The sequence below is a fragment of the Culex quinquefasciatus genome, chromosome 3, assembly GCF_015732765.1.
Source record: "Culex quinquefasciatus strain JHB chromosome 3, VPISU_Cqui_1.0_pri_paternal, whole genome shotgun sequence".
NCBI lineage: Eukaryota > Metazoa > Arthropoda > Insecta > Diptera > Culicidae > Culex > Culex quinquefasciatus.
In genome coordinates, this window is record NC_051863.1 from 47,221,732 (window position 1) to 47,248,274 (window position 26,543).

The following is a 26,543-nucleotide window of genomic DNA, read 5'->3' on the forward strand; positions in this document are numbered from 1 at the left end:
ACTTTGTTGATACGACCCTTAGTTGCTAAGATATTGCCATACAAAGGTTAAAAAACAGGATTATTGATGTTTTCTAAGTCTCACCCAAACAACCCACAATTTACTAATGTCGAAATCTCAGCAACTAATGGACGATTTACAATGTTATAATGTGAAACATTCGTGATTGCCGATCTTTTCATAATGTTTAAACCAAGACTAACATTTTAAAAGGGCGAATTTTTGGCCCTTTTAAAATGTAAGTCTTGATGTTTTCAAGTGTGGGAAACATGTGCACTAAATAAAAAAAAAGGAAAAACGTTACCTAAAAATGGCTTTAACTTGAAAACGGTGCAGTACTTTTTGATTGCAAATTTTTTTTTTTACATTGATTTTACAAATAAATGAAATTTTTTTTTGCGACCAATATGTCGATTTTTTGAAAAAATCAGTATTGATTAAAAATTCATAACTCGGTCAAAGATTTTCTGAAAAGTTGGGATTTGATGTCCCCTAAAACATATTAAAAAATAAAAAAATAGATAATAAATGTGTTTTTTTGCACATCATGTTATAGTGACAAAAAGTTGAATAAAAAATCACCAAAAAAATTTACCATGTAGCATTTTTTCAGTATAGTCCTTATCCATACCTAAAACTTTGCCGAAGACATCAAATCGATTAAAAAATTCCTTCAAAAGATACAGATTTTTGAATTTTCATACATCATTTTTGGATGGACAGCTGCCAAATTTGTATGCAAAATTATATTGACGAACTAATGATGCATAATTGCTTCTTTTGGCAAACTGAAAGAACCACAAGAGTTTCAGCTTGATTGAAAAATACAAAAATTAAAATTCTAGAAAAAAGACCGATTTCGTAGAGAATTGCTCAATAATTTTCAGCCTGAAATGGCAATGAGATAGAAATTTGGTGTCAAAGCGACTATTATGTAAAATTTGACGCCCGATTTCATGGTGTTCTCTAAATTCCGAAAAAAGGTATTTTTCATCGAAAGAAAACACTAAAAAAGTTTTAAAACTCTGACATTTTCCGTTACTCGACCTTTTTTTTTGTTATTGTCTTTTCTAAAACTTTGTAGAACATTATTACACTCTAAAAAATAATCCTGCAAAGTCAGGAAAAACACGAAATTTGAAATGAAAAATGTTGCTCTTAAGAGGCAGTATTTGTAGATTCTGCTCGGTTTGTTCTAGAGGTCGTATCGAGGTGCTCCGATTTGGATGAAACTTTCAGCGTTTGTTTGTCTGTGCATGAGATGAACTCATGTCAAATATGAGCCCTCTACGACAAAGGGAAGTGGGGTAAAACGGGCATTGAAGTTTGAGGTCCAAAACACATGAAAAATCTTAAAATTGCTCGCATTTCCGTAAAACTTCATCAATTCCAACTCTCTTAGATGCATTCGAATGGTCTTTCAAAGCCCTTCAAAATGTGCTATAGACATCCAGTATTGGTTTAACTTTTTCTCATAGCTTTTGCAAATTACTGTTAAAAATGGATTTTTTTAAAACCTTAATATCTTTTTGCAACAGCCTCCAACACCCATACTCCCATAGGTCAAAAGATAGGTAATTTCATGGACTATAAGTGCCGTCTTCTTGGCCTATAGGGCAAAAACTAACGTTGTAAAATGTTTGTTCTAGAAAAATCGTAAAACTATGAGAAAAACTGCGATTGCGATTTCATGTGTTTTGGACCTCAAACTTCAATGCCCGTTTTACCCCACTTCCCTTTGTCGTAGAGGGCTCATATTTGGCATGAGTTCATCTCATGTATAGACAAACAAACCCTGAAAGTTTCATCCAAATCGGAGCACCTCGATACGACCTGTTTCACATCGGTGAAAAACTCGCTCTTAATGAAAAAATAACCCGAAAAGTGCATTAAATTTCCATTTAATAACATGTTCCAAAAAAAAAATACTGTCGAGCAACGGAAAATGGCAAAGTTTTTAAAACTATTTTAGTGTTTTTTTTATGAAAAATATGTTTTTTTCGGAATTCTTAGTACGCCATCAAATCGGGCGTCCAATTTTACATAAAAGTCCCTTTGACACCAAATTTCTATCTCATCGCCGTTTCAGGCTGCAAATTATTATCACGAGACAGCAAAAAACGGACCTTGGATTCGTGTTCAGGGATAAAAGTTCCCCCTGAGGACAAAGTTTCACGCAAATTGAAGAGTGGTGGAGAATTACCCACTCACTGATAACGTTTGAGTAAAAAAAAAATGTTTAAAATAAATTAAAATAAAACATTTTTGGGAGAATTGTTCCAAAAATTCGCCTGGATCCTCTTGGTGCTGCATGTGTTCTGTTTTGTTTTCAGCTTTTAATCGCTAGGGAAATTAAATGTAATAGAAAGAACATTGATTTTCAGCAGGTGCATGATGTGATGAGAAAAATCTGATAATTTATTAAATGGAGTTCATTTACTACTGCCACAACCACTTTTGTTCCCCAGATGCATTTCACTGTAGAAGGGTATATATTATTTCACCTTGAGTTAATCCCCTTGATGCAAAATCAATACCGTTTATTGCTCGGTATAAATCATGCCAGGTCCAGCTAAAGAGTATACAATATAAAGTTAAAATAATTTCAATAACGTTTCTTCTTCTCAATGACGTGATCTGAATACTGGGTTCGCTCATTATGAGCAATTTTGGCCTTAAATATCTACTAGCTGAAAGGAAAAGCCGTTTTTGTTTATTAATTAAATTTGCCGCATGTAATGTTGTAAAATCAAAAAATCAAAAGAACAATCAACTAGAAAAAATACAAAAAATCAATTGCTTTGATGTCGATGTGATCTCTAAACACCATCAACCTTCTCTCACACTCTCTAGCCTAAATCTGGTAATCCCATTGGCACTGGTCAATCTGGTTAATAAACTTTTTCCGTTTTTACCCTACGAGAAGGCACGTTCCTATAAATCAGACCCGAAACTGCCCCGCTGTAAATAAATCATCCGCTTCACTTATGAATACACACACACGCTTACAGACAAACATATGATTTTTTTTAGGCCGCAGTCCCAATTTTTTCCTGTACGACAAGCTCCCCATTAGTGGTCCCCTTCTCCCAAATTCCATTTGCAAAAAAAAAAAAAACGTTTCTGTTTGTCGATCATTTTGTTTCGCATCATGTGTGCCGAAAAATTCTTAGTATTTTTGTTTTTATTCGGGATACGAGGGTCAAAAGACACACATACACATAAGAAAAATTTGAAAATTTATCGTTTCGTTAAGTAATCAGATATTGTTACTCAAGGTTCGCCCCTTTTTCTTTATTTCAAAATAAAATAAAACTTGAGGCCATTCCAAATATTTTGATAAGATTTTTAAAGTAAAATCATAATGGTTCCCATTTTACCCCACCATCACCCGATACCATTCGCTCTGGCCACATTAAATTCGGTCTAATAAAATTTTGTATCGCCCATAAAAATGGTCCAAAAATAAACCAACACGGTGAAGCACACGACGCGACGCTGCTGCTGGCGGCATTCGGCGTCGTCCGTCGTGTGTTCGCGTCGTTCTGTCAGCCGAGGTAAAGTGGCTGTGATGGTGGTGGCGACGCGGCAGGTGAAGATGATGTTGTGATACAGACGCGAAATTAAAACAAGACCAATAACCCAAAACATACAAACACACTCACAAGCGTTCGTCGCCCGCCGCAGGAAGCACTTTGTGACCGTGACGGGGCAAAATAGAAGTGGAAAAAAATGCAATGAAAACGACAATATTTCTCGCTTACTTTTTCAAAAGGTCCTATGTACATAGGAAACCCATGGCGCATTGTTGATGTGGTAGCTTGTTTCAGAGAGTGGTTTGACGTTTCGAAACTTCAATTTCCAACGTTTTGGTAAAATAATATTAATCTTTTTTCTTTATTTCTAATCCAGAATTGAGATTTAGTGTCAACAAGTAGTAATTGCCTGTCTATAATCACTTAGCTTAGAATAATTAAGTAAAGTTAAATAGATAAGTTACTTAGAAAGGTACGCAAGTACGGTCGTCATCTACAATCAAGTTTTCAACTTGCTGAGCTTATATACGTTTTTATGCAGTTGTTTGTTTACCTTTAATATGGAAACGTCAACTTACCGTAGATTTTGAAATTTTCCAAACCATACGGCAAGTTTTTAATTTGACATTAGAAGAACACATTCATTTCCATTGATTCAAATTCTTAAGCTTAGTGCAATTTTCTAAGCAAAGTGATTGTAGATAGGCCATAAAGCTTGTAAAGAGATGCATTTTTACATTTTTTTCTTAGGCCGTTGTAAATATTTTTCAAAGTTTTTGACGACCCCCCACCCGTCAAAATCGGTCCGAAAAATCAGGGGGTAAATTTGTTTTTTTCAAGAAGCATTTTAAACGAAATAGAAGTCTAAAAAACTGAAAACAAATTGAAAGCATTTTTCTGCATTTTAAATCATACTAAGCAATTCTCGGATCGATCAAACTTTTTTCATTTTAGTGGATTTCCACGGTACAGCACCGCAAAAAGATATTTTTTCGGCGCAAAAAATCCTTTTAAAACTTGGATATTTCAAAAAGGAATGATTGCCAAACAATTGATTTTAGTTGTAGCGAATGATGAGTACTACCGATTCAGAAAAGGTAAGATATACGGAAAAAATGTTTGCGTTTTTGTTATTAACGTTTTTCAAACAGAAATAAAATTTCTTAAGCTCCATATTTTTCAAATTTTGATATGTTTTAGGAGACAAAACCAGAAACTTTTGAGTCATAAAAAAAGTATGAACATAAATATTGCCGTCAGGTTATGATTTTTTGAAAAAAAAACTGTAAAAATAAAAATTCAACTCGAAAAACTTCAGGCTTCAGTTCATAATATAAAGAGCAATTCCAGCCCAAAACAGGAATTTTTAGGTACTTTTTTTTCGACCCTCTTTGATTTCAATGAAACTTTGTAGACATGTTATCCTACGCTTATATAAGCTTATATATTTTTGTGTATATGGAGCCAGTTTCACTCGATAATGGCATTTGAGAAGGGCGAACGTGTTTTCAATATTTTTGTATTTCGTATTTTAAATATGCTGAAGCCGTTGCATCGTATCAAAAAGTGGTCAGAGACAAACTTGTTGAAATTTGACGGGCTTTCCGAAAAAAAATACACTGATAGAAAAAAACACTCCACTTTTATGAGATTTATTATTTTTAAGTTTAAAAGTCAAATTTGAAGGTGAGCCCACGATTTTTTTTCGTTCAAATTTTTTGTGAAAATAGCCTAAGTTACGGAAATTGCTTTCCGCATAATTGATCGACGCCACCAACATCGTCAGCACAGCCGGCAACAGTAACCCAAACTGCGAACAAAGCTAAACTTCGTTTACCTCGCCGCGATTGAAGCAAGTCGCTCGATTAATGCTTTGCAAGCAAAACCTCAGTACCTCGTGTGTGAGGCTCTGGGGGACTTTTCGATCACAATAAAATCAGAACGTTTTGGACCGTCAAACTCAACACTTTGGAGTAATTAATTTAGAGAAAACCACCCTTGCATAATGGGACCTTTATAACTCCTAAGATGTTAAAAAAGACTCACGAAAAATGCAGGATGGAGCAACTCACCTAAAAAAATGCAAAAATCATTTACTGAAACTGTTTTTTTCTTTCAAAAGTGCTCTAAACATCAAAATTTTCAAAAACCGAATACGAGAGTCGATTCTCCAGACAATTTTACATAAAAGTCTCCATATTGATCATTGTCCTAAGTCCAATCCTTGTGAAGTTACAGCGGTTTTAAAAATAAAAATGTTGAAAAAATAGGTTTAAGGTGGTTTTTTGGCTATTGCTATGTGACAGACTTGATTTTTTCAGTCTCGAAAATATTTTTACCGAATAGCTCGTCCAATTTCCCATAAGTTTGTCTTTGACCACTTTTCAAAATAACTTGTTTTTTTGATGATTTAAGATAATTTACTATCCAGGTTACTATACTACACTGAAAAATATTATGTTTTCAGTTATGAGCTTTGTAATTAGCTTATATCTGTGCGTGGTATCTGAGCGTGGTAGCCTCTCACCCCAGTATGGCCTGGGTTCAATCCCAGACGGACCCGGTGGCATTTTTCGAGACGAGATTTGCCTGATCACGCCTCCTATCGGATGGGGAAGTAAAACGTCGGTCCATTTGCGTAAAAGACACACCACACATAACCTTCGGACGCCTAGAAATGAGCAGAAACTTGCAACAGAGACCACAAAAGACCCGGGGGTCGTTAATGTGGATTGCTTTGCTTTTTTTTTTGCTTTTTGATTGTCCAATCCTAAAATCATTTAATATTCCAAAATGGCTAAATATTCAATTTTATGCCCTGTAAGAGTTGATTCTGAAATTTAAAAAAAAATATTTTTTTCATGGATATCAGAAAATTTCACAACTGTTTAATTTTTTAGCATTACAATTTGTGAAACTTAAAAAACTTCAATTTTCATGTTCCTTTTTCTTTAATTCTCTGTATTTCAGCAATAAGAGGTCCAATTATCAATGCCTCTTGGGCAATTTTAACAGAAATTTTCTCATTTCTAAATTAGAAATGTTTTAACGAATACACAATCATGTACACCACTTTAAAAACATTTAACTGGAGTTTTTTCAGTTCAATTAAACTTTAAGTGGCTACCTATATCTTGAAAACAGAGTTCTTTATCAAAAAATCTGTGAAGTTTTTTTCGATTGCAAATTTGATTTTAAAGGAAAAAAGGAAGTAAGGAATTATAATATTGAGCTATACTTTTCTATACTTCTGGTACTTTTTTTATTTTTCGAACAAAACATTTCTCATTAACAAAAAAAAATGTCTTAAAATCTCAACTCGACAGCAACATTTTTGTCCAAACTTTACAACCGCTCAAATGTTGCGGTTATTTTTTTCGTTCCTAAAACATAATACAAAATATCTCAATTTATGAAGAAAAAAAGTTAATAAATAATTCGGCAATTTTTTTTCAATGAACCATTTTTTTTGTTTGATGGTCCTTATCAATACCTACAACTTTTTGAAGACGCGAAACCGATCAGCAAATTACTTCAAAAGTTATAGATTTTAGAATATTTACGTACCATTTTTGTACGGACACCCGAGCAGACGGAAATAACTTGGGAATAACATTTTTTATATTTAAAAATGCTAGGCCAATAACATTTTATGATATTTATGACAAGATTTGTTATTCGTCGTTATAATTTTTTTGTTATTGGATTGTTATTGTAATAACAGACTTATACATTTTTTAAGTTATTCTTCGAACAAATCTTTGTTATTATTTTTTGTTATTTTAACAACTAATCCGATCATCTCAATAACAGTTGGAGGTATTCTTCCAGAACAAAAAATGTTATTCCAAAGTTTTTTTTGGCTTTCAACCAATATCAGACCAATAAAAAATTGTGTTATGATAACATAAACTGTTATTAAACCCTTGTGCAAAAATGGATTTTTCAAGAAGATTCCATATCACTTTCTGTTATTTTAACAGTATTTTTTATTGAAATGGCATGACTTTTGTTATTACCGCCTGCCCCCCGGGCAGACGGTAATAACAAAATTCATGTCATTTCAATAACAGATTTTGTTAAAATAACAGAAACTGTTATTGAATATTCTTGCAAATAATTTTTGGAAGAAAAAATAATAACAGTTTCTGTTATTTTAACAAAAAATGTTATTGGGATGGTATTCAATTGGAAATGTGGAATAAGATAATAATAACATAATGAGTTATGTTTTCCATCAAATTCCATAATAACAGGAATTGTTATTGGTTTGATATTCCACTGGAAATCTGAAATAAGATGATAATAACAGTTTAAGTTATGTTTTTCCATTTCATTGCATAATAACAGGAACTGTTACTGGTATGATATTCCATTGAAAATGAGGAATAAGACGATAATAACAGTTTAAGTTATGTTTTTCATATTGTGACACAATAACATGAACTGTAATGAGTTTGATATTTGTCGGTTCTGCAACTGTTGAACAAGAGAAAATTTCTACTAATGTCCATAACAAGTCAAGCTAAAACCATCAGCTTCCCGAGCAGGAGGTCGAAACAAAACCATAACAGAAAAATAATATTATTTATTTTTTGTATCAAAATTGGAACTGAATCTTTTAATTTGCCAAAATTTAAATTTAAAGGTATTAAAATGTGTAAATCAAAAATATATTTTATAATATTTTTGTTACTGTGGATTTTTTAATATTTAGATTCCCCAGTGCTCTCTTAAGCTAACTAGACGGAAAACCTTCGGAAAAACCAGCAAGCTAAGTACAAGAGAGCACAGAGGCATCGATTTTCCAACTTTTTAGTACATATTTGTGACTTATTTATATCCACTAAAAGTATCGCTGTCAAATATCACTCAAAGACCGCTCATGGTAATTTTAAAAACATTTGCTGAAAATGCTGCTTAATAATCGTGGTTTATTGGTAAAAGGAAACGCAAATATGGTAAAATGAAGACTTATTTTATTAGGTCCTAAAAACAAATGTAAACTTTGAGTATATCTCGCTCACACCCTATGTCAATGTTCATTGGAGTTCTTCCCCTACTTCTTCTCCTTTACCTCCTTCTCGCCGTCCCTACCATCTTTCTCCTTCTCCTTTCCGTTCATCTTCACGTACTGCGTATCGGTAAAATTCTCCTGGGCAAGGTCCGGCAGCAGGTTCAGGATGTCCTGCAGCTGGTACACGATCTGGTGGTTCACCGGCAGCTGACCGTTGTCGACCTTCAGCAGGTAGTTCTTGATTTTGCGCAACTCTGAGCTTCAGTTCGCTGGCTGGTGATCTTATGCGTCAAATTTCCGACGGTCGTGTCCTTCATGTCCCGCAGCAGGAGTTCCACGCCCACCTCTTCCACTTCCTCCGCCCAGTTTCACTCGGTACGTGCTCAAAGGTCTTCGACGTGGGACTGCCGTCGTCATGCACCTCCTCCACCGCGATGTAAACCTCCTTCGGCAGACCCAGGTCATTCGGCATGGTATCGATTAAGACGAGCACCGAGAATTAGCTGATCCGGCGCTCATTGATGGAGATTTCGTTCTGGCACAGCTTCGGGCCCGTGTGGTTCCAGCCGACCAGCCGTTCGCGGACGTTCACCTTTTTGAAAAAACCGTACGTGTTCTCCAGGTAGTCGTGGTCCAGGAACCACACCGATTTGTCCTTGTTGTCCTCGTCGAAGGGGACCGCAAAGCTGTTGGACACGTCCAGCACGCTCTTGGACCTCCAGCAGCCGAGCAGCTTCCGTTTAAAGTGGTCCACCACGCTCAGCAGCACCAGCAGGTGCACAATCACCTTCGTGACGCTCGTTTCCGACAGCATCTTGGTTGCGGGTTAGTTTCCTCGGTCAGGCGGAACAGGTTCTCAAAGATTCCGGCAGGGTTTTGCCTCAAATTCGTGCGGACAATGTTTATTTTGCCACTGATAAATCTGAGTTTCAAAATTCGGATGATGATTGAGATTTTTCAATTTAGTTTGGTTTAACTGTCAAACGTCTGTCACCTTGTCCCTTCAAATCAAGGCTGTATATCATAGGTACTCGCGATCTTGCTTTGCATTAGTGTGAGTGCATGACTCCGTGCCACTAAAACCAAAACAATAACAAACAAACAATACCCCGTGCCAGGAAAACCAAAACAAAAACAAAGTCAGTGTCAGTGGAGTGAGAGAGTCAGAGATAACGATTTTGACAACCGCACTACTACACACTCAATCGCGAGTACCTTAGGTAGAAAGCCATGCCTTCAAATCAGGGTAGGATTGAGGGGACCCTGATAGACTGCAGTCCCGCGGTCGTGCGATTCGAAGCGTTATCTGCTCGATGTCGATTGAGTCCTGCCATTTTCGAGCGTTTGTCGTGCGTTTTGATCGAATGTCAAAATGGCGACATCTAGTGTGTGTAAAAATCTTGGCAGGCGTTGATAAAAATTATTGACAGATACATTTTCGTGGGTTTCCAACGTGATAAGATTTTTTTTCGTAGTGAAATTATATTTTGTGAAAAAAGCAGATTCTGGGCTGGATGGAACCTAGACCTACCAATAAACTAATGAGGTAATGAATATTTAAATTATGGTTTGTTCAGACTTTTTGTTAAACCAGATTTTTATTTTAGATGGAGTTGAAAAAAAAACAAACGGCCACCGAGGATAAGACCAAGGATGTACCCAACCCGAGTTCCGAGCTTGGCATCTGTGCTATACGAGACACAAAAGGCCACCCCTGCACAAATATATTGGAATTTGTTCAATCAAATCTTTAGGTGGAAAAATTAAATGTGACATATTACCCTTACCTTCATTTGACAACCATAATAAAAAAGAATAGTTTGCAAATAAAAGTTCTTTATTTTTCATCAAATCAACCCAGAAAATCCGAAACGAGAGCACCCGACAATGGCAGGACAATCTAAATAACAAAGGCGCCCGAAAACGGCCCGACAACGGCCCGTCAACGTCGATTTTCTCAAACGTCGATTTCGACGATCGTCGGACAAAGTGTTGCATATACGCACGAAAAGGGCCCGAATTCCGTCGGACAAACCGTCGGAATTCGGGCCGTTTTGTCGAGCCGTCGGACGGATTTCGGGCCGTTGTCGGCCCCGTCCGTCAGTCAGGGGATGTCTGAAAATTCTTACAGATATTTTAATACACTTTTACAGATTTTACAGATACAGTTTCCTTTACCCATTTTGGAGTATACTCCAAAATGGGTTCGAGAAGAGTGATCACAAAGATGGCTTCCAAGTGAGTCTATGATGATTAAATCTATATTATATTAATATTTTTGTTTATTTTTGGTATGTTTTGTTTGTCAGGAGGGTTTCACGAACTTGATACATGCAATGTTAACATTGCCACATTGAACTATATAAAAAGTAAGGAAATTAACATCTATTTCAGAAACAATATTAACAATCCAAAAATAAACCTTCGAAAAAAAAAACTTCATATACTTACACACTTTTACCACAGAGTAAGACAGAGTTCGCACTGCCTCTTGATTTTTGGTTCAACTTGGTGGTACATCGCAGGTACATCGCACGCCTGCTACCAGCAAACCTTATGGAGCCAAAAAATTGAATGACATTTCTTCGGACTGGGCACTCTGGGTTACTCTGTGCTTTTACGCTCATACGATTATTCGACGGTAACATTTCAAAAGGCATCATGTACATTTTGACACTTTCTGGGTTATTGAATATTCTGAAAGTACTCCTAATAAGCTACCTCTCCACCAAAAATGAGCAAAAGTTACTTCAGTAAAGTCTGTTTAATCATGATTTTAAATAAAGTAACATAAACAAAATCTCTGCCATCAGCAGTCCCTGTTTATATAGCCCTGTCAACCTGTCAAACAAAAGACTACATAAACCTCGTGACGAAAAAAAAGCAACATGAACAAAGCGCCATGTACATTCGGCGAAGAAAAACGAATCATAACAAAGCGCCCCCCTCAATGACAGCAGGGTGATATCGGCGTTGATGATTTCAAAAGGAGTTATGTTTGTTTTACTCAAATAAAATTACGGAAATGATGTTTTATTGAATTTGGATGATCAAGTATCAATAAAAGCAACGTTTTTCATCGTTTGTTATTATTAGAACATCTTATTTTGCTTTTATATTAAAATGGGAATTGAAAATGGATGCTCAACATTCAAATGCGTTTTTCTCAAAACGCATGGTTTGTACATGATGCTTTTTGAAATGTTGGCGTCGTATTCTTAAACATTATTGAATGCCACATTTAAAAAAAACTTTTATGTGAGTAATAACGCACAACATTACTTAATTCCACCGAACAGTGTACGTATGTTTACATTCAGTCTGCGCGCGCCGCATAAACAGCAGCAGCGGCAGCAGCTGAGTGAGTTGTCGCAGTAGGCTGTGTTTGTTTGTCCCGTCGTGTGTGTTTTGTTTACATTCACCGAGAGGTGATTGAATCGTCGGCGGAGGAAAGTGGAAAACCTCTAGCAGGAGGAGGAATCCTCCTGCCAGTTCCTACCCACCGTTTCATTGGACAGCAGGATCAGTCCACCGCCTCAACCGAAGCAACAGAAGCTGAGTTTCTCGATCCGATCGTGAGTTTTGATTGAAAGGTAAGCTATTGTTTTTTGTCTCTTGAGTGATTGTTATTATTAGTTTTCGAACTTATTGGATAACGCTCAAAAACAAAACAATGTAAATGGGCCAATGTCGAATGGTACCGTCTATCCTGCTCATGTCAGTTGATGTTTACATTAGGAACGAGCAGGATAGACACTGTGTAAACTTTGATATTGGCCCAATTACAATGTTCTGCAAGTTGTTTTGCTAGAAATGATCTATTTTTTTATTATATTTTTTGGTTTTAGAACGAATCTGAGGAAATCATATCGCTGGGCATTCACATACTGAAATTTATTAGCAAGGACTCGACCGGAATTGGATTATTGCATGGAACCAATGCTGTACTCGCTGCCGTCGTCCCAGTTTGAGTAGTTTATCTTTGAGTTTAGCGATCACAACTACCGGTAGGTTCAAATATTATTTGAAAAGTTACAGTGAGTTCAATAGTTTAATTTCTGGAGCAACATTTGAAAAGGGCGCATAAGCATTTTGACAGCTGCAACTATTTTGCAATTTCCCAGGCAATAAACAACTATTTTACAAAACCCATAGTGTTGAATGGTAGCTGTGGAGGTCAGCTAATGTTTCTCATTTCGAATTTTGAGAAAAAGTTACCTGAAGCTTGAGAAATAGCAAAATAGTTCAAACTGTCAAAATGCTTATCCGCCCTTTTCTCGTGTTGCTCCAGATTTCAGGTACCACGATGACGGTTCGTTAAGTCCGTTGCCATCGGCGGCGAGCCACTCAATCCCACAGGATGCTTCCGTCATGTTCTCGGATTCTCCGCCAACGACGCAGGTCTTTATCGGGTTCCTGCAGACAGGCGCAAACACGTTCAAAAAGGACTTTTATAACCTCAAACTGACCGGTAAGTAATCTTGATCACCCTTGACATAAGCTTAACTTTTTTTAAACTCGCTCCGCAGATCGTGAGTATCGCGTGTTGTACGAAGCGGCCAAGTGCATTCATAAGTCGTACAAGGGGCGCAAGAGTCGCATTAAGGAGCAGGATAAGGTGCGATCGGCGGCCGTCGTCGTCCAGAACTACTACCGGCGGTATAAACAGCACGCGTACTAACGCCAGATGTCCAAGGCGGCCGTCAAAAAAGTCCCAAACCGGTGGAGGTCACTAGGCTGTCACGTATGGCGTGAGCGGCGCAGTGGACAGTTTTTCGGAGGGGCGTCCAGGTCGACGGCGCGTTAATGCAAGAAGCAGCATTCGCCTCAGCAGCAGCATCACATGAACAATCAGGATGGTTCCTCGAAGGAACCGAGCCGGTCGAAACCGTTGTGGTGAGTGGTGCAGGACTTGATGTAGGTTGTGTGAGACTTAGGGGATCTTTTTTTTTTTGCTGACGAACTTATTTGCAGCGAACTCAGAATCAAGCCGCAAGGAAAATTTAATAATTTATTATGAGACAATCGATTAATATATCATTAATAATATCATTTTGAAACGCTCTTTTGTTATTTTTTATGGCAGCAGTCATAGTCAGTTGAACTAATTAAAATATGTTGGACCTCTGGTTTGTCTAGTGAGTTAGAGTTATATCATGCACACATGCGGAATAGTTTCACAATTCACCGAACTACTACGCGTCCAGAACATTCCAACAGAAAGTTCAGCAAACAGGACAATCAAACGACTTAAGACAGCGCTAGTTCCGTGCAAGATATGTCAGAAGAGAGTAGGTTGTTTTCAAATGATTAATAATTATTTTCAACTTTTTTCAGAAAAGCGGTTTTCAAAAGAGTTGCAAACGCCGCCTGAAGAATATTATCAGATTTTATCTGTGGAGATGAATATCACCAACACGAGCATCTTTAGATAAGTGCATTAATTGTTTTCTTTTGAAAGAATATGACACTTTGTGATCATTTTTATTAATTTTTAGGTTGAACAGCAACTAGGACCAACAAATCCACTCAAAAAAAGTAAAATTTGACGGTAAGTCAGCACAGTTTTAAGCCTTTAACCAACACACTAAAAAGTTAAAAATCAATGAAAAAAATTGCGAGTTGTGTATCAAAGATACCTTTTTCAAAACATATTTTGATATCAGCATGAAAAGCATTATTTTTTCTGTTACAATTTTGATATTTTTTTTTATCAGATTCAGATTTCTATTTGATAAAATAATAACAATTTTTGTTATGCAATCAATCCATATAAATAACAGTTTTTGTTATTTTGGTGCTCCCCATCCACCGGTCAGAATAACAAACCTTGTTATTCTATTGTTCTGGATTCTATGTTATTAGTATGTTATTGCAATAACAGAGGAATAACAATTTAAGTTATTTTTCGAACAAATCTTTGTTATGGAAATTTGTTATTTTAACAACTAATCCGATCATCCCAATAACGGATTTTGATCTTCTCACAATATCAAAAACTGACCTTCCCAAGTTATTTCCGTCTGCTCGGGAAATGATATATCAGAAATAGCTATCTAAAAACAGATTTTGATACAGCCAAAAAATATTGCAATCTGTTTTTGATACAATTTTGATATTTTTAGTTATTTTTTATCTGTTTTTGTTTCTGTTACAAACTTCTGCTCAGGTAACTTTCTATGTGATAAAATCACAACACTTTTTGTTATGCAATCAATCCATATAAATAACAGTTTTTGTTATTTGGGTGCTCCCCATCCATCGCTCAGAATAACTAACCTTGTTATTCTATTGTTCTGGATTCTATGTTATTAGTATGTTATTGCAATAACAGAGGAATAACAATTTTAGTTATTTTTCGAACAAATCTTTGTTATGGAAATTTGTTATTTTAACAACTAATCCGATCATCCCAATAACGGATTTTGATCTTCTCACAATATCAAAAACTGACCTTCCCAAGTTATTTCCGTCTGCTCGGGCCATTAGTCTGTTATTACAATAACAATCCAATAACAAAAATTTCATTACGACGAATAACAAATCTTGTTATAAATAATATAAAATGTTATTGGCCTAGTATTTTCGTATATAAAAAAATATTATTCCCAAGTTATTTCCGTCTGCTCGGGAATGGCTTTTTTGGTAAATGTGAAGGTCCACAAAAAGTTTAAGTTAAATAAAAAATGCAAAAATAAATAAAAATGCATGAAATCGGCCGATTTCGTAGAGAATTCTACAGCTGAGCAATTCTCTACGAAATCGGCCGATTTCATGCATTTTTATTTATTTTTAAAGTAACAACCACAAATAAAAACCTACAACTAGTTGACAAAGTGCTACCTGTTCACGACGCCGCAAATAAAATCAATTATGCGGTTACCGGTTGCAATGTAACAAAATCGCCAAACCATTTCGATATCAAATGACACTGCAACAGATAACAAGCTTCAGTGTTTACAAAACCATTAGTCTCAATTGCAATGCAGCGGAAGCCACCGGGGACCACAGAATGTGCTTGCAAACAAACCAAACGAACAAACCACAATTCATTACGGAGTAGCCAAAACCACAATTACTGTTGGTCCTACTGGTAAGTTTGACCATCATTGTCAAAGGAAGAGGAAGTAGCATTCCCGACTAAATTTTCAAATTAAGTATACACTCAGGTTACACTCAGTTGTATTTTAAAGATCACTTGAAGTGAGTTATTTGTATTGTTAATAGTCTTCCTTAAAAATATGTCTTTTTAAAGTAGATTGCATCTTCCAAGATGATTGCAGGATTTGATAAGGTCTTTAAGAAGATAATTTCCCTCATGAAATGTGCAGAACATGGTGGTCCAGAAACTACGTAACGCTCCAAAAAACCGGGTGAACTTTGTGTCTCGATGAGTGCTCTTATCACTGCTCAGAGCTTTTCAAAGTGCACTCCTGCCGGAAGTGCTTATGCAGCTCTTGAAAATGTTTTCCTTGTGCAGCAGTGTCCTTATTCCCAGGATGCTGTGTTGCATCAGCAACTGCAGCCCTATATGCGGGAATGTTTATGACCTAGGGTGAGTGTATCTTATGTGGGTCTACCAAAAATCTATAAAATAATCTGAAATTAATTTTAGATCAAGGAAAACAAAAATTAGACAAATTGAAATTTGATTACTTCCTTAGGTCCAAATAAGTGATACCACCGCTCTTGTAGTGTACACTGACCTAAAAACCACTCTCTGGCCCCGTATAATATAGACCAGGACGCCCCCTGAAAGCGCAAACAAGAGTAAATCTCGCACGGACGGAGATGACTTTCCGCCATCAACTGGAAAACGAGCCAACCGAAGGCATCCCCCAGTGGGAACCAGGACCAAATGTCACTCTTACCGGACTGGAGCGCTCATTCCGCTGGACTGAACCTAATTCCTGTGTTTTAACCTAGATATATTTTTGCAATATAGGACGGCGATGTTCGTGAAAAAAAAGGAAATCTGGCACGTGTGTGAAATGATACTTTTGAAGAGGGGAACGGTGAGGCGGGAGTTCAATGCCCCTTGACCGTTATGCCACTGGTTATACCACTGGTTTAATATTGCTTTCCTTTTGAAAATTCCAATCTATTTTCAATATCGACTTTGTCGTTGCAGACAATTGGTTTATTTTAATGAAAATAAAAACAGCAGGAAACAATTTTCATTTCCCTCAAATTGATTTATTTCAAAACTTCTTTTAAATAAGGCTAAATATTATTTACTAATGAAAATGATAAAAAAAACTGGTTAGTGAAACTTTGCCTGCCAAGCAAATTCAATCAAACCTGAAATTTCAACTCAATTAAAGTTGTCTGAATTAAACTACTACGCACTAAAATGTTCTCAATTTAAAAATGTGATAGATCGATAAACATATTTTCAAAACTCGTTTTGAGAACATTTTGTTATTTTTTGCTGTGGAAAATTATTTTGTTGTGTTAAAATGAGAAAATCAGTGCTCGTATAAAAATTATAAATTGCCGATGGAAGTAAGGTTTTTTTTTTAAATCAAATTCAAAGAAAATGATTTGTAACTTTTTTCAATTGTTGCTGATTTTGTTTATATTACAATCATTTTAATTATACTGCAATTCCCCACGAAAACAGCATGGAAAAAAAAACAAAAGTGCTCGGATCGGGCTCAAAATTTTTCTGGGGGTTTCCTGGCCGAAATAATTAGACCTGTGTTTTTTTGTTTGGCCATTAGGGTGGCCTACGCCGTGTTAGGTCGGTCTGAAAAATGGCCATTTTCGTCGATTTTCGCCAAAACCACTTTTTTCGAAAAATCATAACTCCTCGCCATTTCAACCGATTTCAATTGTCTTATACGCAAATGAAAGGTGATAAGTTGGCCTTTCAAAAAATAATAGTAGGGTAATTCTCTACCAACTCACACGAAATCGTGAAAAGTTGCCCCGACCCCTCTTCGATTTGCGTGAAACTTTGTCTTAAGGGGTAACTTTTGTCCCTGATCACGAATCCGAGGTCCGTTTTTCGATATCTCGTGACGGAGGGGCGGTACGACCCCTTCCATTTTGAACATGCGAAAAAGAGGTGTTTTCAATAATTTGCAGCCTGAAACGGTGATGAGATAGAAATTTGGTGTCAAAGGACTTTTATGTAAAATTAGACGCCCGATTTGATGGCGTACTCAGAATTCCGAAAAAACGTATTTTCATTGAAAAAACACTAAAAAGTTTAAAAATTCTCCATTTTCCGTTACTCGACTGTAAAATTTTTGGAACATGTCATTTTATGGGAAATTTAATGTACTTTTCGAATCTACATTGACCCAGAAGGGTCATTTTTTCATTTAGAACAAAATTTTTCATTTTAAAATTTCGTGTTTTTTCTAACTTTGCTGGGTTATTTTTTAGAGTGTAACAATGTTCTACAAAGTTGTAGAGCAGACAATTATAAAAATTTTGATATACAGACATAAGGGGCTTGCTTATAAACATCACGAGTTATCGCGATTTTACGAAAAAATGTTTTGAAAAAGTTACTTTTTGCGTTTCTCTTTGTTTCGTCGTCCGTGTCTGTCGCGGGTGACCATGAACGGCCATGATCAACGACGACCAACTTTTTCAAAACTTTTTTCGTAAAATCGCGATAACTCGTGATGTTTATAAGCAAGCCTTATGTCTATATATCAAAATTTTTGTAATTGTCTGCTCTACAACTTTGTAGAACATTGTTACACTCTAAAAATAACCCTGTAAAGTTAGAAAAACACGAAATTTTAAAATGAAAAATGAAAAATGACCTTCTGGGTCAATGTAGATTCGAAAAGTACATTAAATTTCCCATAAATGACATGTTCCAAAATTTTACAGTCGAGTAACGGAAAATGGGAATTTTAAACTTTTAGTGTTTTTCGATGAAAATACGTTTTTTCGGAATTCTGAGTACGCCATCAAATCGGGCGTCTAATTTACATAAAAGTCCCCTTGACACCAAATTTCTATCTCATCACCGTTTCAGGCTGCAAATGATTGAAAACACCTCATTTTCGCATGTTCAAAATGGAAGGGTCGTACCGCCCTCCGTCACAAGATATCAAAAAACGGACCTCGGATTCGTGATCAGGGACAAAAGTTACCCCTTAGGACAAAGTTTCATGCAAATCGAAGAGGGGTCGGGGCAACTGCTGTGTGAGTTGGCGGAGAATTACCCAGTAAGAAGTTTCAAAAATCTAGCCTAACATATGAAAAGGGCGTATGAAACCTTGAAATGTAGTTTTGACGGTGTCTGGGCCAAAGAGCCTATGTCTGGAAATATTTTTATCGGATTCTCCGGACATTTTTACATAACATATTAAAAAATGGGAGGAGTTCATTAACAGGATTCCGAGATATGATTTTTTGAAAATAAAATCCGTGTTTTTTGACGCGCCGCGCGCAAAAACCGAAGAATGACGAAATGAGCATGAGCATGAGCATGAGCATGGTTGACTGCCAATGAGCTGCTACTCCGTTATTGACGGATCAGCTGAAGTTAAACAATGAATCAAAAATGATCAGTGGGAGCCAACCATCCGTTCACTGTTTAACCTCTGAAGATCCCTTCTTTATAAGTCAATACCGGCGCCCTCCCAAGAAGCCTGCAGTTCAACGAAAGGGAGGAATGTTAGTCCGATAGTTGAAGTTGCAGATTCATCAAGCACATCGATTACCACAATCACTCACTCCATACGAATAGCGACACAAAAGCACACAAAAAAATTAACCTGAATAATCACGACTTCGCGTCCCCACTTCCAGCGCACCAATCAAAAAAAAAAAAAAAACCGAAGAATGACGAAATTGGCAAAAAATCAACTTTTTTCACTAAAACTGCGATAACTTTAAAATTTCAGCGATGACCTATAGATGTTTGGGTACCATATTTTTTATTAAAAGACGCAACCAATTTCGTCATTCTCTGGTTTTTGCGCGCGGCGCGTCAAAAAACACGGAATTCCTCCCATTTTTTAGTATAATATGTAAAAATGTCCGGGAAATCCGACATAGGCTTATTGGTCCAAAAAAACGAAACGAAACTATTGGCACTACGCCCCCCGGGGCATGGCCTTCCTCTAACGTGGGATTTCTGCTCCAGCGCCTCTGACGAGACAGGAGAAACCGGGACCGACGTTTTACTTCGCCATCCGATAGAAGCTCAGTGGATAAGGCGGGAATCGAACCCGCGTCTCATAGCATCATCGGGATCGGCAGCCGAAGCCGCTACCCCTGCGCCACGAGACCCACATTGGCTTATTGGTCCAGACACCGTCAAAACGGCATTTTAAAGTTTCATACACCCTTTTCATATGTTAGGCTAGATTTTGGAAACTTCTTACTATTTTTCTTTGAAAGGCCAACTTATCACCTTTCATTTCTGTATAAGACAATTGAAATCGGTTGAAATGGCGAGGAGGTATGATTTTTCGAAAAAAGTGTTTTTTGCGAAAATCGACGAAAATGGCTATTTTTCAGACCACCCTAACACGGCGTGGTCACCCTAATGGCCAAACAAAAAAATACGGGTCTAATTATTTCGGCCAGGGAACCCCCAGAAAAATTTTGAGCCCGGTCCGAGCACTTTTGTTTTTTTCCATGCTGTTTTCGTGGGGAATTGCTGTATAAATAATACTGCATCTCGACATAAGTCGAGTTCAAGTTTAATGGAGGCAAACAGCTAATTTAAAATTTTAAATAATTAAAAAAAAAATTAAAAAATAACAATAAGTGTTCACTAGAGCGTCCAATTTCCTGTCCCGGGAAAAAAAATCCCGGGAATTCCCCGGATTTCCCGAAAAAATATATTTCCCGTTTCCCGGGAAATTTGTAAATTTCCCGGGAATTCCCGAAATTCAAGCGTAAAAATTCAAGTAAAAACAATGACAGAACCTAACTTGATTTTATTCATTTCAACCAAATGTCAATTTCATGTCAAGGATTATTCAGATAATATTTATTTCTGAAGCATTCACAACTGGAAATAGATTTTGGTTTTTTGTTGGGCAACTTAAATAAGTATATAATGAAATGAAAATAATCTATTTTATTTTTGGTAATCTTTTTTAACGGAAATTGTTGTTATATCATTTGAAAAAAAGACCTGAACCCCTTCCGGCCAAGATCAAAACTGAGATTTGTTCAACTTTTTTTTGTTTTTACCGTGGAAGAAAATTTAATTAAAGGGTTGAGCAAGAAGAATTTGTTCAGGCGTAAGAGGATTAAATATGAAAAACATTTATAAATGAAACCACTTCTTGCACAATGAAAATTATTTTAAGCTAAGTCATTTGTTAAGCTGAATACCATGCAAAAACATTTTTAAAAAACTCGCTCCAAATATTTGAAAGCTTTGAGTGATTTCTTGAAGTAGTGTTTGAAGTAAAAAAGCACGAGAAGTTAGATTTTAAATGTAAATTCAATTATTATCTATTTATTCATAAAATGAAACGAATAAGACATGTTCTGGAAAAAAGATATTTGCCATGAAAAAATAAATTCTGCATGAATTTTTTATTCAATTTCAACTTTATCTCAAGTTGGTCACAGAGACAAATTTAGAAGCAGTTTTATGGTTGTGGTGCATGGATTTTACTCACTATCCAAACACTTTGATTTAAAAAAAAAATGCTACCCAACAAAAAATACAGATGACATTTTTTTGATTTGGTACGACAGCATATAAAATTAGATAAATAAATATTTTCTAAAAATTGCATGATTTTTTCAAGCAGTCAAGCCATTAATTGATCCTCACACCCATTTTGACCATTATAATCGCTGTTTTATACAATTTTGTAGCAAAATATGGTTCAAAAGCAAGATCAGAATAATTTTTGATAAATTTCAAATTTCCCGAGAAATTTGTTTAAAATTTCCCGTTTCCCGGGAATTTTGAAACCCCGGGAAATTGAACGCTCTAGTGTTCACGTCACGGCGTGTTTTCTGAACAACCGTTAAAAGAAAAATAGTCATAGCATTTTTCAAAAGTGTATTATAGCAAATTTTGGCAGCTATCCGAATGCCTCACAGAGCGAAATGTTTCATCGAGAAATTTCTGAGAAATCTACTTTTTTCTGTTTTTTAATCTGTTTTTGGATTCCATCATTATTTTCTTGAAATTTTCTAGTAACAGTTCAGACACTTTTCAAATGAAATGTTTCATGTGTCATTTACTAATCATAGTGTTCAAAATAATTTAAGAAAAAAACTTTGTAGAAGGTTGCGCAACATTATGAAAATTTAGTTTGACTAAATTTTTAGATATGTGGAATTTATTCAGAAATTATAATTCTAAAACCAAATTAAATAATATTTTTTTGAAGAATAATAAAATAAAAATAAATAAATAAAATGACAATAATTATTTGAGCATTTGTAGGGGGTTTTTAGGGTAATTTTGGATTTTTTTAATAAAAAAATTAAGCAGTTTCATGTATACAAATTAAACTAAAATTACTGTAGCAAGTTGCAGGAGAAATACTTTTTATGAGTTTGAAATGATCTTTTCTGATATTATAACAGTCTTGTAAATCTCATCTTTATTTTAAACGTTTTCCAAAAAAACATTGACTTTTTTATATAGTTTGGAACGGATGATTATGTTTATTTTTTTGTTGGAATATTGAAAAAATATTAAATTTTGACAAAGGACTTTGTCTTAAAGCTCTATCTGCGGTGTCAATGCAAAATTTTTCGAAAATGTAGCGTTACCGTCGCAAGCCCTCGGCGTGACATTCTGTTTCTGTTGCGTAGATGCCGTGAAAACTATTTAAGCTAAAAGTTAGCCTCTGGAGGATTTAGTGTCCATCAGACTTTCATCAAAGACGGACCTTACGTTGGGAATTTTATTGCTCACACACACACACACGCAGGTGGTGCACGAACTTGAGAGGAGGTCCAAGAAGTTATTGACGGTAGCCAGAACGGTCACCGGAATACCGAAATTATTGGAAACAATTTGGTAGGATATCGGCCACACTCGGAGTGGCCAGTGCCCTGTGGGAAGGTTCTACCGGGAGGACATTTACGGAACCATACAAATTTTGGCAATATGGGTATCAAAATTCATGGTTTTTGATACTGGTAATGAAAATGACCATTTTGGCAGGATTGGCCACACCCGGAGTGGCCATTGCCCTGAGGGAAGGTTCTACCGGGAGGACATTTACGGAACCATACAAATTTGGGCAATATGGGTATCAAAACTCATGGTTTTTGATACTGGTAATGAAAATGAACATTTTGGCAGGATTGGCCACACCCGGAGTGGCCATTGCCCTGAGGGAAGGTTCTACCGGGAGGACATTTACGGAACCATACAAATTTGGGCAATATGGGTATCAAAACTCATGGTTTTTGATACTGGTAATGAAAATGACCATTTTGGCAGGATTGGCCACACCCGGAGTGGCCATTGCCCTGAGGGAAGGTTCTACCGGGAGGACATTTACGGAACCATACAAATTTGGGCAATATGGGTATCAAAATTCATGGTTTTTGATACTGGTAATGAAAATGACCATTTTGGCAGGATTGGCCACACCCGGAGTGGCCATTGCCCTGAGGGAAGGTTCTACCGGGAGGACATTTACGGAACCATACAAATTTGGGCAATATGGGTATCAAAATTCATGGTTTTTGATACTGGTAATGAAAATGACCATTTTGGCAGGATTGGCCACACCCGGAGTGGCCATTGCCCTGAGGGAAGGTTCTACCGGGAGGACATTTACGGAACCATACAAATTTGGGCAATATGGGTATCAAAATTCATGGTTTTTGATACTAGTAATGAAAATGGCCATTTTGACTGGATTGGCCACACCCGGAGTGGCCATTGTCCTGAGGGAAGGTTCTACCGGGAGGACATTTACGGAACCATACAAATTTGGGCAATATGGGTATCAAAATTCATGGTTTTTGATACTGGTAATGAAAATGACCATTTTGGCAGGATTGGCCACACCCGGAGTGGCCATTGCCCTGAGGGAAGGTTCTACCGGGAGGACATTTACGGAACCATACAAATTTGGGCAATATGGGTATCAAAATTCATGGTTTTTGATACTGATAATGAAAATGACCATTTTGGCAGGATTGGCCACACCCGGAGTGGCCATTGCCCTGAGGGAAGGTTCTACCGGGAGGACATTTACGGAACCATACAAATTTGGGCAATATGGGTATCAAAATTCATGGTTTTTGATACTGGTAATGAAAATTACCATTTTGGCAGGATTGGCCACACCCGGAGTGGCCATTGCCCTGAGGGAAGGTTCTACCGGGAGGACATTTACGGAACCATACAAATTTGGGCAATATGGGTATCAAAATTCATGGTTTTTGATACTGGTAATGAAAATGAACATTTTGACTGGATTGGCCACACCCGGAGTGGCCATTGCCCTGAGGGAAGGTTCTACCGGGGGGACATTAATCGAACAATACGACTTAGGGCAATATGGGTATCAAAATTCATGGTTTGGCCACTACGGGTGTGGCCAATCCGGGTGTGGCCAATCCGGTCAAAATTGTCATTTTCATTACCAGTTTCAAAAACCATGAATTTTGATACCCATATTGCCCCAAGTCGTATGGTTCGATTAATGTCCCCCTGGTAGAACCTTTTCCAGGGCACTGACCACTCCGGGTGTGGCCAATCCGGTCAAAATGGCCATTTTCATTACAAGTTTCAAAAACCATGAATTTTGATACCCATATTGCCCCAAGTCGTATGGTTCGATTAATCTCCCCCCCGGTAGAACCTTCGCGAGGGCACTGGCCACTCCGGGTGTGGCCAATCCAGTCAAAATGGCCATTTTCATTACCAGTTTCAAAAACCATGAATTTTGATACCCATATTGGCCCAAGTCGTATAGTTCGAATAATGTCCCCCGGTAGAACCTTCCGCACTGGCCACTCCGGTGTCAAAATGGCCATTTTCATTACCAGTTTCAAAACCATGAATTTTGATACCCATATTGCCCCAAGTCGTATGGTTCGATTAATGTTCCCACGGTAGAACCTTCCCGAGGGCACTGGCCACCGGGTGTGGCCAATATCTATAAATGTGGTCCCAAGCCCATTGCCCCAAATCATTCTGGTCCGGTGACCGTCCTTACAATCTTCATAAGAACAGAATTCCTCCCAATTTAGTGCACAAACTGTGTCTTTCAATGTGTGCGTGTGTGTGTGTGAGCAATAAAATTACCAACGTGGATCCGCTTTTGTCAAAACCTCGTAAGGCACTGAATTTTTCTGAGGCTATCTGTTAGCTTAAATAGTTCGCATGAAATGTGGCAACAGTGGTGCAAATTTTGCCTCCTCTCCTGTTTACGTGGAACTGTCACGCGAGAATGTTGCACCACTGTTGCCACATTTCATGCGAACTATTTAAGCTAACAGATAGCCTCAGAAAAATTCAGTGCCTTACGAGGTTTTGACAAAAGCGGATCCACGTTGGTAATTTTATTGCTCACACACACACACGCACACATTGAAAGACACAGTTTGTGCACTAAATTGGGAGGAATTCTGTTCTTATGAAGATTGTAAGGACGGTCACCGGACCAGAATGATTTGGGGCAATGGGCTTGGGACCACATTTATAGGATATTGGCCACACCCGGAGTGGCCAGTGCCCTCGGGAAGGTTCTACCGTGGGAACATTAATCGAACCATACGACTTGGGGCAATATGGGTATCAAAATTCATGGTTTTTGAAACTGGTAATGAAAATGGCCATTTTGACTGGATTGGCCACACCCTTAGTGGCCAGTGCCCTCGGGAAGGTTCTACCGGGGGGACATTATTCGAACCATACGACTTGGGGCAATATAGGTATCAAAATTCATGGTTTTTGAAACTGGTAATGAAAATGGCCATTTTGACTGGATTGGCCACACCCAGAGTGGCCAGTGCCCTCGGAAAGGTTCTACCGTGGGGACATTAATCGAACCATACGACTTGGGGCAATATGGGTATCAAAATTCATGGTTTTTGAAACTGGTAATGAAAATGGCCATTTTGACTGGATTGGCCACACCCGGAGTGGCCAGTGCCCTCGGGAAGGTTCTACCGGGGGGACATTATTCGAACCATACGACTTGGGCCAATACGGGTATCAAAATTCATGGTTTTTGAAACTGGTAATGAAAATGGCCATTTTGACTGGATTGGCCACACCCGGAGTGGCCAGTGCCCTCGGGAAGGTTCTACCGGGGGGACATTATTCGAACCATACGACTTGGGGCAATATAGGTATCAAAATTTATGGTTTTTGAAACTGGTAATGAAAATGGCCATTTTGACTGGATTGGCCACACCCGGAGTGGCCAGTGCCCTCGGGAAGGTTCTACCGGGGGGACATTATTCGAACCATACGACTTGGGCCAATATGGGTATCAAAATTCATGGTTTTTGAAACTGGTAATGAAAATGGCCATTTTGACTGGATTGGCCACACCCGAAGTGGCCAGTGCCCTCGGGAAGGTTCTACCGGGGGGACATTATTCGAACCATACGACTTGGGCCAATATGGGTATCAAAATTCATGGTTTTTGAAACTGGTAATGAAAATGGCCATTTTGACTGGATTGGCCACACCCGGAGTGGCCAGTGCCCTCGGGAAGGTTCTACCGGGGGGACATTAATCGTACCATACGACTTGGGGCAATATGGGTATCAAAATTCATGATTTTTGAAACTGGTAATGAAAATGGCCATTTTGACCGGATTGGCCACATCCGGAGTGGCAATTGCCCTCGGGAAGGTTCTATCGGGGGGACATTAATCGAACTATTCGACTTGGGGCAATATGGGTCTCGTGGCGCAGGGGTAGCGGCTTCGGCTGCCGATCCCGATGATGCTATGAGACGCGGGTTCGATTCCCGCCTTATCCACTGAGCTTCTATCGGATGGTGAAGTAAAACGTCGGTCCCGGTTTCTCCTGTCTCGTCAGAGGCGCTGGAGCA

General features: G+C 37.6%; 2 protein-coding genes and 1 pseudogene across 3 annotated transcripts in view; 1 reads left to right on the plus strand and 2 right to left on the minus strand.

Moving 5' to 3' along the window:
- The window catches only part of LOC6054245, a 264,320-nt gene that overhangs the window by 111,017 nt on the left and 126,760 nt on the right, over positions 1-26,543 (plus strand). The gene's annotated exons all lie outside the window — the stretch shown is intronic.
- The window catches only part of LOC6042032 (ornithine decarboxylase), a 171,916-nt gene that overhangs the window by 75,300 nt on the left and 70,073 nt on the right, over positions 1-26,543 (minus strand). The window lies entirely within an intron of this gene.
- On the minus strand, positions 8,572-9,384 carry LOC119770587 (annotated as a pseudogene).